This window comes from Pogoniulus pusillus, chromosome 8 (assembly GCF_015220805.1).
Source record: "Pogoniulus pusillus isolate bPogPus1 chromosome 8, bPogPus1.pri, whole genome shotgun sequence".
NCBI classification, from domain to species: Eukaryota; Metazoa; Chordata; class Aves; order Piciformes; family Lybiidae; genus Pogoniulus; species Pogoniulus pusillus.
In genome coordinates, this window is record NC_087271.1 from 1,376,806 (window position 1) to 1,389,201 (window position 12,396).

General features: G+C 53.1%; 1 protein-coding gene across 18 annotated transcripts in view; it reads right to left on the reverse strand.

Annotated features, from left to right (window-relative positions):
- The window catches only part of DAB1 (DAB adaptor protein 1), a 534,753-nt gene that overhangs the window by 152,719 nt on the left and 369,638 nt on the right, over positions 1–12,396 (reverse strand). Inside the window, exon 1 of one of the 18 annotated variants that reach the window (XM_064146940.1) lies at positions 238–780. The exons of the other annotated variants lie outside the window; for them this stretch is intronic. The gene's annotated coding sequence lies outside the window, so the exon portion shown is untranslated. Of the gene's footprint in view, positions 1–237; positions 781–12,396 lie in introns of those variants that run through there. 18 annotated transcript variants of the gene reach the window in all.

Below are 12,396 nucleotides of genomic sequence, written 5' to 3' on the forward strand. Positions count from 1 at the left end.
CCTTCCCGTCCCCTCCGGGTGATGGGAGAGAACGGGCGAAAATAACCCCCCAACTTCCTCCGGAGAAAGCAGCTGTCCTCCGTAACTGCGGCGGGGAGAGCGGCTCCCCGCTCCCGCAGGAGACCGGCACAGCCCGGGGCGCAGACCCTCCCCCCGCCGCACCTGCCGCCGCGCCCGCCCCGAGATCCGGCACCCCCTCCCCCGGCCCCGGCCGCCGAAGATAGCGGGCACCCTCACCTGCCCCAGCGATCCCTCTCCTCCTCGCATTCCTCTGCTCCCCATCGTGGGCGCAGCAGCTGCTGTTATTCCTTAGGATACACATGGCTCGTCCATGCTGGGAGAGCCGCCTTCCCGCGCCGCCTGCCCTCGCCGGCCCCGCCAGTGCGGCGCGGAGGCCAGAGGGAGGGAGAAAAGGGAGGTGTGTGGCGGAGGAGAGCTGCTGCTGAGGGGTCGGTCTCCTCCTCCTCCTCCTTCTCTCTTAGGGCTGGGGGTCTCGGCGCCGCGGATGCGGCTGGGCAGGGAGAAGGCGGGGGCTAGCTGGGCTTTCCCCGCTCGGGGCGGGGGAGGAGGGCGCGTCCGCTCGCCCCCGACCTGCCACTCGCGTCCGGGACACCCACCCCTCGCGGGAGGGAGCGTCCCGCCGCCCGGCTCCCCGCACGACGCCGGCTCCCGCAGCTCCGGCCAGGGCAGCGGCGAGGCGGCGGCGCCCGCGAAAGGGGCTTCCCCGAGGGGAGCAGGGATAGGCGGTCCCTGGCCACGCGTGAAACAGGCCCCGGGAACACGGGCTTCCCCCGCCTAACCCCGCCTCGACCCTCCCCCAGCGCCCTGCGGCTCCGTGGGGACCGGGCTGCCCCCACCGGGCTCTCCCCGGGAGCTGATGGCCACGACCCCTTCGGCGGACGGCGGAGAGGGGGGCTCGGGGGCCCCCGCCGCTACACCGTTCCGAGCGTGGTGCGTTTCTCATGGCTTCTCGCAGTCACCCATGAACATTTAATGAGGCAGTTAGGGCTGTTACCTTCGGAGTCAATGGAGGAAGCGTATTTAGCCTAATGCACTGGCAGCCGAGCCAATAGGTCTACTGCAGGCAGAGCAGAAGTCATGGAGAGCCTCTCCTTTCAACACAAAATTCACGACCCATTAAACTTATTCTGCGATAACAGCTTCTTTACAAAGGGCGACGCAGAGAAAACAGAGGCTGTCATGCACTTCCCGAAGCATTTACATACAGGAGAGCAGTACATTCGCCAGGCTATTGCCATCGCGCTGCTGTTACCTCCAATCAAGGCATAAAAGCTGCTGTGCTCTACCTGACTGAGGTAAACGGTTAAAGGAGAAGCTTTCTGCAGTCTCCGGTCAGACCCGGGTCGCCTCCCGGGTCCGAGTGGCAGCATCCCAGGGGAGAGGGCTCAAACCGTGTCAGAGTATCCCATGTGAGCAGAAATCACAGGCGAGATGTTCTGCGGAGTGCAAGGATCTAACTGCTGACGTGCACTCTGCAAGATGACAGCTAAGGAGCGATCGCCAAGATGCTCACAAGGTAGAAACATGTCTACAGGTTATTCTACCTCCAACTGACAGGCAGGAGAGCTGAACCGATGTGGCAACATGCTTAACTGGGCAGGGAGCACCCATCCAAGAGCAGAGGGAAAGGCTGACTGAACAGATTGATCACGAGTGTGTGCAGAGATCCGATAGCATCCTCAGATAGCTCCTGTTTCATTTCCCTTAATTATCCTTCCCATAGCACATTAGGTATTAGGCATAAAAGATAAAGTCATCTAATAACCTTTATGATGCAACAAAAATGCACCTCAACAGCTACACCACATTTACAGACGTAGGTGATGGAAAGGAGACTTTTACTGCAGACCTGATTTCTTCAGGCCCATTCATCACAGAAATGGCAGGCAGGATTATCAATTGCACCCACTTATTCTAATGGGCATGAAAAATAAGTCAAGCCTCAGCAGTAAACTTAATTGCAGCAATAGTTCCTCTTGGTGAGAATCTCTGTCTCAGGAAGACACAGAACCTCAGGAGAAAGAGTAACAGAAGTCACCTTCCTGGTAGGAAACAGAATCATAGAATGGTTTAGGTTGGAAGGGACCTCAGAGCTCAGCCAGTTCAAAGCATCTGCCACAGGCAGGGACACCTCCCACTGGAACAGGTCACTCAAGGCCTCATCCAACCTGGTCCTGAACACCTCCTGGGAGGTTGTGGAGCACAGAAGCACCCAACGTGATCAAAGATTGAGTGCTTCTGTGCTCCACAACCTCCCTGGGCAACCTGTGCCACCCTCACTCCAAAGAACCCTTTCCTAACATCCACTTTCAATCTCCCCTCCGCCACTTCAAACCCATTCCTCCACCACCTCTCATTACCAGACCTTGTCAATAGTCCCTCCCCAGCCCTCCTGTAGCCCCCTTCAGATCCTGCAAGGCCACTCCAAGGTCTCCTCCAAGCCTTCTCTTCTCCAGCCTGCACAGCCCCAACTCTCTCAGCCTGTGCTCACAGCAGAGCTGCTGCAGCCCTCTCAGCATCTTGGTGGCCTCCTCTGCACTGCCTCCAACACTTCCATGTGCTGCTTGTGCTGGGGGCTCCAGAGCTGCCCCCAGGAGTGCAGGTGGGGTGTGAGGAGAGCAGAGCCAAGGGGCAGAATGCCCTCCCTTGCCCTGCTGCCCACACTGCTCTTGCTGCAGCCCAGCACAGGGTTGCTGCCTGGGCTGCACTCCCCGTGCCTGCTCAGTGACAGACAGCATGCAGATGACATGTGCCTATGCTCCTCTGCCAGTGTTAAGTCCAACACAATGTTGGTGATTTGTAGTTTCAAAAAGGCAGTTTTGGGGGGAGGGTGGGCAAAGAGGAAATGAACCCCTCTGCATCCTTGCCCATCTCACTACCTAGTGAATTTGCATTTACCCTGGTGCTGGCCTTCCTGAGATCCTGCAGCTTATAGGAAGGCTGCTGGCTGTTACCTAAGAAGAGAAGGAACTTGGGATCAAGTGCAAACTTCATTCCCAGTTCCAAAATTTATGGATGCAAGTCACACTTGCTAATGATATTTTTTAAATATAAAAGGCTGTACTAGCTCAGAGCTTGTAATATGAATGCAAATGAACTTGTAATTATACTATGCAATTTTCTACTTTTAAAATAAACCCTATGAAAATAGAACAGACCTGAAGAGCAATAGGAGCTGCACTCCTTCATTGTGTGCCTGCATTATGCAGGAGCTGCCATAAGCAATCTGCTCTGTTTTAATGTAAAACACCTTTTGGGCCATAACTTTACAACACAAACTCTCACATTAGAACAGATATCTGTATCTAGATACATGTATGTGCATAGAGAGAGAGAGTCAGAGTTCCTCCTCTTGAGTGAGAAACATGACTAAGATGCAAAGGAGCAAGAGCTTTGGTGTGATCATAGAATCAGCCAGGTTGGAAGAGAGCTCCAAGCTCACCCAGCCCAACCTAGCACCCAGCCCTGGCCAACCAACCAGACCATGGCACTAAGTGCCCCAGCCAGGCTTGGCTTCAACACCTCCAGGCACAGAGACTCCACCACCTCCCTGGGCAGCCCATTCCAATGCCAATCACTCTCTCTGCCAACAACTTCCTCCTAACATCCAGCCTGAACCTCCCCTGGCACAACTCCAGACTGTGTCCCCTTGTTCTGTTGCTGGGTGCCTGGCAGCAGAGTCCAACCCCACCTGGCTACAGCCTCTCTGCAGGCAGCAATGAGCTCTGCCCTGAGCCTCCTCTGCTGCAGGTTAAACAACCCCCAGCTCCCTCAGCCCAGGTAGGGTGATCCTAGATATCAATCCAGGCTGGGGGATGATGAGATTGGAGCAACCCTGCAGACAAGGAACACCAGGGTGTTGGTAGGTGAGGAGCTTGATGTGAGCCAAGAGAGTGCACTTGCAGCCCGGCAGGGCAACAGCATTGTGAGCTGGGTCAGCACTGTGCAAAGGTGATTCTGCACTCTGCTCTGAGAAGACCTCACCTGCAGTACTGCCTCCAGCTCTGGAGCCCCTGACACAGGAAGGACATGAACCTGATAGAACAGGTCCAGAAGGCCACAAAAATGACTGAGGGGGCTGAAGCACCCTTGCTGCAAGGACAGGCTGAGGGAGGTGGAGTTCTTCAGCCTGGAGAAGGCTCCAGGGAAACCTAATGGCAGCCTTCCAGACGTTAGGAACAAGTTCTTCTCCATGAGCACGGTGGAACACTGGAACAGGCTGCCCAGGGAAGCAGTCAGGCCCCATCCTTGGAGATATTCAAGGTCAGGCTCAACAAGGCTCTGAGCTACCTGATCTAATGGAGAACATCCGTGCTTCCTGCAGGGGGGTTGGACTAGATGACCTTTGAGGTCTCTTCCAACCCAAGCCAGTCTATGACTCCATACTCTCCTTTTTGAGGTCCTGTATAACCAGAGTGATAAACTATTATGAGCTATATACTAACAACTGCAGGCCAAAGATGTCATTTCCACTCATCACTGCCCAGCTGCAGGAGCTGAAGACAGGAATCCCATAGCACTTGGTGAAATAGCTGAAGGGAAAGTGGCATCATACTCTTACTCCTTGATTAGATTTAAGCTAACAGGACAATGGCCACAAGCTATTTTAAGTGCTGTGGTACACATCAGTTGAGATAGGGATGCATTTGGTCTTACAAGCAACAGCACTGCACAAATGGTTTGAAGCATTGCCTCGAAATAACATTAAATTACCCACCACTGATACCTGCACCCCTGGATTTTAAGTCATTTGTTGTACTGCTCAATTTCTGACAGGGACTGGAGCTGTAGTAAACCTGTGGAAGAAGCACCCTGCAGAGTAAAAATGTTTACCTGCAAAGCAGAGATAATTTGCAGGGTCATCACTGCAAGTGGATTCATTGGTAACTCACAGCCATGCCTTCTGCCCCCAGAAGAACTGGGAGCCCAAGAAACCTTCTTGCTGTCCCCTCACAAGCAGGTTAATGAGCACCAGTTAACCCAAGTTAGGTGTCTGAGCAAGGAATGGAGCTGCCTTCCTTTCAGAGCAGACCTAGATGAGCACCATCAACCGCCAAGGTGGATCTCCAGAGCTTCTCCTCCTGGCATCTGCTCTGGCAATGCAGATTTTTAGCTTTCTCTGTCCAGCTGCAGTTTGTGCCTTTCTCAGGCAAAATGCTAATCCAGTGCCCACACCACAGAACCAGAATCATCCTGCATCACTGGGCCATAACCTTGTAAGGTTCCCATCAGTGCCTGAGTGTGACATCCACCAGTGTTAATGAGCATAGGACAGTCTCTGAGATGGAAGTGTTGGAGGCAGTGCAGAGGAGGCCACCAAGATGCTGAGAGGGCTGCAGCAGCTCTGCTGTGAGCACAGGCTGAGAGAGTTGGGGCTGTGCAGGCTGAAGAAGAGAAGGCTTGGAGGAGACCTTGGAGTGGCCTTGCAGGATCTGAAGGGGGCTCCAGGAAGGCTGTGGAGGGACTACTGACAAGGTCTGGTAATGAGAGGATGAGGAGGAATGGGTTTGAAGTGGCAGAGGGGAGATTGAAAGTGGATGTTAGGAAAGGGCTCTTTGCAGTGAGGGTGGTGAGACACTGGAACAGGTTTCCCAGGGAGGTTGTGGAGCACAGAAGCACCCAATGTGATCAAAGATCACATTGGGTGCTTCTGTGCTCCACAACCTCCCTGCAGGTGTTCAAGGCCAGGCTGGATAAGGCCTTGAGCAACCTGTTCTAGTGGGAGGTGTCCCTACCTATGGCAGGGGGTTGGAACTGGCTGAGCTCTGAGCTTCCTTCCACCTAAACCATTCTCTGATTCTATGATTCATCCCTTGCCAAATCAGCTCTCCAAACACCAGCTTGCTCACAAAACCACTCTGCACATTCACTGATCTATATTATAGCCCACAGCAGGACTGTCTTCATCACTCTGGAGATACTCTACATGAATAGTTCCTCACACAATAGTGGTTTCAGCTTAATAAGTCCCTTCAAGGCAATTAGGCAGTGACTGGAAATAATACCTGCTGCATTATCAGTAGCTATGGTAGCCTATCTCTTAGCACTGGAGCCACACAGTTGGCTCCTGAGCTTCTCAGAAGAGTTAGTCCTAATTTTGTATTCATCTTCTGTTTTCTCAAATGGGCAGAAGCCTCAACCCTTTCATTTCATTCAAGAACCTATTATGGCTTTTTTTCTTACCTACTTTTACCTCCCCAGCTGTCAGGGGACTGAACAGGATATGTTGCTGAACTCTATTCTTGCCTGTCCAAAAGATCCACAGGGAAAAGCTGTGGTGATGGAACTTGATGGGAAATGAGAAGCACCTCTATCTTCTAGCAATGGACACAGCCCTGATAATTCCTGACCTCCCAGAGCCATCTGGTGAAAGGTGGCTTATCCTGAAAGCATCTACTACAGTGGAGCTGCTGAGAAGCCAACTAAGGTCTTCAAAGTTTCAGACGCTCATTACTGGTCTCTGAAGAGGCACTTCTGTCTGCTCCTACCATGTCACAGCCTGGTCACAGAAGGAACTCTTCCCTTCATGCATCTCAGTAAAGATGGCACAGTCCTGCAGTCAGACATGCAAAAAGATCAGGAGCTTGGGACAAATCCCAGCTCTGCCTGCGTGGCCTCGGTTGCTCTGCCTGCCTTCGCCTCCTCAGCATGCCTGAGCTTAGCTCCCACCAACAACAGAATCACAGATTCAGCCAGGCTGGGGGAGACCTTCCAGCTCTTCTTGGAGTTCAGGGGCCTTGGCCTAGGTGGCCTTTGGAGGTCCCTTCCAACCCAGACCATTCTGTGGTTCTATGATCTAGCTGTGGGCATTGGTCTAGGTGGCCTTTGGAGGTCCCTTCCAAGCCAGACCATTCTGTGGTTCTATGATCTAGCTGTGGGCATTGGTCTAGGTGGCCTTTGGAGGTCCCTTCCAAGCCAGACCATTCTATGGTTCTATGACTCTATGATCCAGCTGTGGGCATTGGTCTAGGTGGCCTTTGGAGGTCCCTTCCAAGCCAGACCATTCTATGGTTCTATGACTCTATGATCCAGCTGTGGGCATTGGTCTAGGTGGCCTTTGGAGGTCCCTTCCAAGCCAGACCATTCTATGGTTCTATGACTCTATGATCTAGCTGGGGGCATTGGTCTAGGTGGCCTTTGGAGGTCCCTTCCAAGCCAGAGCATTATTCTGTGATTCCCTGAACTCCCACATACCTTTTAAGACTCCCCCTCTAAAACCAATGCTCAAGTAGATGGCAGCAAGCAGGTGCCCCCTTGCCAAACAGTGGCATTTCCACAAGCCCTGGAGATGCTGGGCCACATCACTGCCCAGATGGCCATGCAAGTGCCTATGACCCTTCCAGCAGAGCCACTGACTCCTTCACAAATCCAAAAGGCTTCCTCTCTCAAAGCCTGCTCTTTGGCAAGGTGTGTTTCCCTCCACAGCCAATTACCTGCAAACTAACTCGGAGTGGCTTTGCTTCTACAAACATAAGCACCAGGTTCCAGCAGGGAACATGCTGCTAAGAGCATGATGTGTGCACACACTGACACTTTGGTTGTTCTCTCACCCGTCCCCCCCACCTCAGACATCACTGATGGTCCACACAAAGAAATCCACACCCACACACACATCCTCCAGACATCACTGATGAGCCACATAAAGAAATCTGGGGATTTAATAAGCTCCTTTCTAAGAAGCTCACGGATGAGGAAAGTTTGCAGCAGCCCTTCTCTACTGAAAGCCCCCAGCTGTTCCAGCCTGTGCTGCTTTGAGGCCAACTGGAATATTTTAATGAAAGAGGGTCATGAGAGGTGGAAATTAAATGATGATGAAGTCTGTATCATTGACTGGATTGTGGAGAGGGAGAAAAAGCCAAAATGTCAACAACTTCATAAAACCAACAATCAACCAGGTTGGAAGAGAGCTCCAAGCTCAGCCAGCCCAACCTAGCACCCAGCCCTAGCCAAGCAACCAGACCATGGCACTAAGTGCCCCAGCCAGGCTTGGCTTCAACACCTCCAGGCACAGCAACTCCACCACCTCCCTGGCAGCCCATTCCAATGCCAATCACTCTCTCTGGCAGGAACTTCCTCCTCACATCCAGCCTAGACCTGCCCTGGCACAGCTTGAGGCTGTGTCCCCTTCTTTCTTCTGTTGCTGCTTGCCTGGCAGCAGAGCCCAACCCCACCTGGCTACAGCCTCCCTGCAGGCAGCTGCAGACAGCAATGAGCTCTGCCCTGAGCCTCCTCTGCTGCAGGCTGCACACCCCCAGCTCCCTCAGCCTCTCCTCACAGGGCTCTGCTCCAGGCCCCTCAGCAGCTTTGTCGCCCTCCTGTGGACACCTTCCAGCACCTCAACATCTCTCTGCAATGGAGGAGCCCAGAACTGGACACAGCACTCAAGGTGTGGCCTGAGCACAGGGGCAGAAGAACCTCCCTTGTCCTGCTGCCCACACTGCTCCTGAGCCAGCCCAGGATGCCATTGGCTCTGCTGCCCACCTGGGCACTGCTGCCTCCTTCTGCAGCTCCTCTCTACCACCACCCCCAGCTCCCTCTCTGCCTGGCTGCTCTCAGCCACTCTGGCCCCAGCCTCGAGTGCTGCTTGGGGTTGTTGTGGCCAAAGTGTAGAACCCTGCACTTGGCCTTGTTCAGTCTCATCCCATTGGCCTCTGCCCACCCATGCAGCCTGGCCAGGTCCCTCTGCAGGGCTCTGCTACCCTCCAACAGCTCCACAGCTGCTCTTGGCTTGGTATCATCTGCAAACTTACTGCTGCTGGACTCACTGTGGTCTGCCCAAAACTGAATGCAGCACTCAAGATGAGGTCTCACCAGGGCAGAGTAGAGGGGCAGGAGAACCTCCCTGGATCTGCTGGACACAATCTTCTTAATGCCCCCCAGGATCCCCTTGGCCCTCTTGGCCCCCAGGGCACATTGGTGCCCCATGGATGTTCTCTCCCAGGTCCCTCTGCACAGGGCTGCTCTCCAGCAGTCACCTCCCAGCCTGGACTGCTGCAGTTTATTGTTCCTCCCCGGGTGCAGGACTGCACTTGTGCTTGTTGGACCTCATCTGGTTCCTCTGTGCCCAGCTATCCAGCCTATCCATGCCTGTCTGGATAAGAGGCAAGCTTGCTGCAGCTTGTTCCTAGGATGTAGCTGCTTTAACAAGCTGCCAGCACATCAAAGCTCTCATTTGGACAATACAGCCACTTCCTTTCACTAAGTATGTATTTATCTTCATTGTCTTTCCATTTTCAGCTGTTAGCTTTACAATCAAAAACTTCAGACTCAGAGGTTCCTAAAGATCTTGGCTGTTGTCACATCTGGTGATTTCTTGACAGCAAAAGACCCCCTTGCCATTGTCGAGCAGGGTTTGTGTGAAAGAGAGACAGCCGAGCATGATGTTTAGGGCTGCACCCCCCTCAGCTGCTGCCAAAAGAGCGGCTCTTCAGCAGACAGCAATTGTGTGCAGTCAGCAGCCCCAGCAAGCAAGCCTCTTTTGCACTCCCTCGTGTGTCACATTACATCTCCCTCTTTGTATTTCCCTCTAAATATTGAGACAGAGCAGAGAGTTTTAAACGAGTCATTGACACAAATAAATGTTTAAGCAGTCACTCTACCTCCAGTGCAGCTCTTGTCACATCTGATAAGTTAAATATCACTGCAGCTGGTCAGTAATTGGATGGCAGACCTCTGAGGGAAACCCGAGTGCTGGAGTAAGTGCCACTGGTTATCCAGTGAGTGCTTTTCGTAACCTCAGGCTCCTGCTGAGAAGTGCCCAGCCTGGCATCAGGGGCACCAGCTCCACCAGGCACTTGCAAGGGAGGTTTAATGTGTTAGTTCTGTTAGGCACAGGAGAAGGCTCCCCACACTTGCCCTTGCAGCCTGCTTAGCTCTCCTGCACGCCAGCTGAGCTCACTGCTATGTAAAATCCTCTTGGAAAGGATGAAACAGACTTTGAATTGTTTTACTGCTAACAAGGATGTGTTTGTAGAATCTGTTATTCAAATAGAATCACAGAAACACAGAAACTCAGAAACACAGAATCAAGCAGGTTGGAAGAGAGCTCCAAGCTCACCCAGCCCAACCCAGCACCCAGCCCTGGCCAAGCAACCAGACCATGGCACTAAGTGCCCCAGACAGGCTTGGCTTCAACACCTCCCCGGGCAGCCCATTCCAATGCCAATCACTCTCTCTGCCAACATCTTCCTCCTAACATCCAGCCAATACCTGCCCTGCCACAACTCCAGGCTGTGTCCCCTTCTTCTGTTGCTGCTTAAGGAAACTAGAAGCTACCTAACGTTTGTATCCAGGTAGCTATAAATCCACCTTCCCATTTTTCCTGTTCTGTTAACACAGAATCACAGAATCCAGAATGGCTTTGTTTGGAAGGGACCTTAGAGATCATCCACTCCAACCTCCCTGCCACGGCCAGGGACACCTCTCAGCTAGACTCAGCTGCTCACAGCCTCCTCCAACCTGGCCTTCACCACGCTCAGGGAGGAAGCATCCACATCCTCCTGCCTACTGTAGTCTCACCATCCTTGTACTGAAGAACTTCTTCTCAAGATCCAGCCTAGCCCTGCTCTGCCTCAGCTTCAAACCATCCCCCCCTTGTCTTGTCTCCTGGCAGCCTGATGCAGCCTTCCTCTAGGATCTCTTCAGGTGTTGAAAGGCAGCTCTGTGGTGCCTGTATTCTAACTCCTGGGGGGGTCTGCAGTCTGACACACCTGCTCTTGACTTTGCCTCTAACACAGTCTGCAATGTGAACCTCCCTCTCTCCAGAGCACAACTTTGCTACAGCTTCAGCAGAGGACTTCACGTGGAGCTGGGGAAGCCTGGGTTTGGTGAGTGTTTTGATGAGCCATCAACTATTTGAGATACTATTCAAGCTCACCAGCAGATTTCAAAATGAGACAAAACCTTCCTCTCATCACATGCACAACAGGATACAACAGATGTCACAGAGCAGCCAAGTAATGGCAGTTTTCATGGTTGAATTCAACAATTACCTCTCTGCTCCACTCTGTGGGCTCTGCCATGAAGCCCAACAAGCAGGGAAGAGACTCCTGCCCCAGGAGTCCAGCGTGACCTTCTGCAAACAAAGCCTAGCAGGGCAGAAGGCAGCAAACCATCCAAATCCACAGCTCTCACACCAAAACCCACCCAAGAGGCTGTCTCTGTTCCTGCTGGAGCAAAGGAGATGACACACTGCTGGAGCAAGAACAAAGCTGATGTCTCCTCTGGGGTGAACAGAGACCGTGGTGCCCAATCTTACACACCGACTGTGCTCTCAGCAGCCCTGCTTGCTGGCAGTGCCAGCGCTGACCACTTGCAGACAGCACAAACACACTGCACCCCCCCCCAACAAACCCATTTGGCAGCTCCTTCCATGACTCCCTCTAGATGAAAAGCCCAATGAAGAGCTTCTTCTTCGGCTCATTGCCCAGGAGCTGTGCACAGGTTTCCTGTGCCTGTGCAATCTTCCCCTGCGACGTGGGCTCAAGGTTAAAGCAATGTCCTTTCTGCACGGTGCTATCTGTCACTGCACTACCACACTCCGCACGTCAGAGGGCCTGCCAAGTGGACAGCCAAGTGACGCAAAGATGAGCTTTTGAGGCCTACTGTCTCCTTAAACTCTGGAAACACTTCTCCTCTTCCCATCGGGGGGAGAGGGGCAGTAAGTGGCTCTTTGGGTGGTGCAGCCTTCACAGGATTTGCAGTTAGAGGCTTCAGCTGAGACTGGACTCCCTTTGTGATGAGCAGCTTCAGACGCAGCAAGAGCAAAAGCCTGATCTCAAAAACTCATAAACACAGCTACTGAGAAGCCATCCTTACCCCTGCTGCCATAACAAAGAGAGCAGGCACAGGTTAGGAGTGAGCTTTTCTCCTCAATGCCAGTGAAATCTGTGCCAAAGCCAGGGGGAAGGGCCTACATCTCTGCCAATAGCTAGGCTGACGCTTCCCCTTCAAGTCGACCAGACCAGCTTCACCTTTCAGGCTCTGCCCCTCTATCACATCATGCATGGCCTTTGAAGAGACCTTGCAGAGCAGTAACTCAACACTTACAAAGCTACCTGCATACACAGACCTTCCTGGGGTAAGGGCAGCTTGGTAGTTTCTCTGTACTTGCCACAAAGCATGGAAAGAGAACCACAGAACCACAGCAACTCTGGTTGGAGAAGACCTCCAGGATCATAGAATCAGTCAGGATTGGAAGGGACAACAAAGCTCAGCCAGTTCCAACCCCCTGCCAAGGGCAGGGACACCTCACACCAGATGAGGCTGCCCAGAGCCTCATCCAGCCTGGCCTCAACCACCTCCCTGGGCAACCCATTGCAGGTTCTCACCACTCTCACGGTGGTCTCATTGGATCACCAAGTCCAACTGACACCC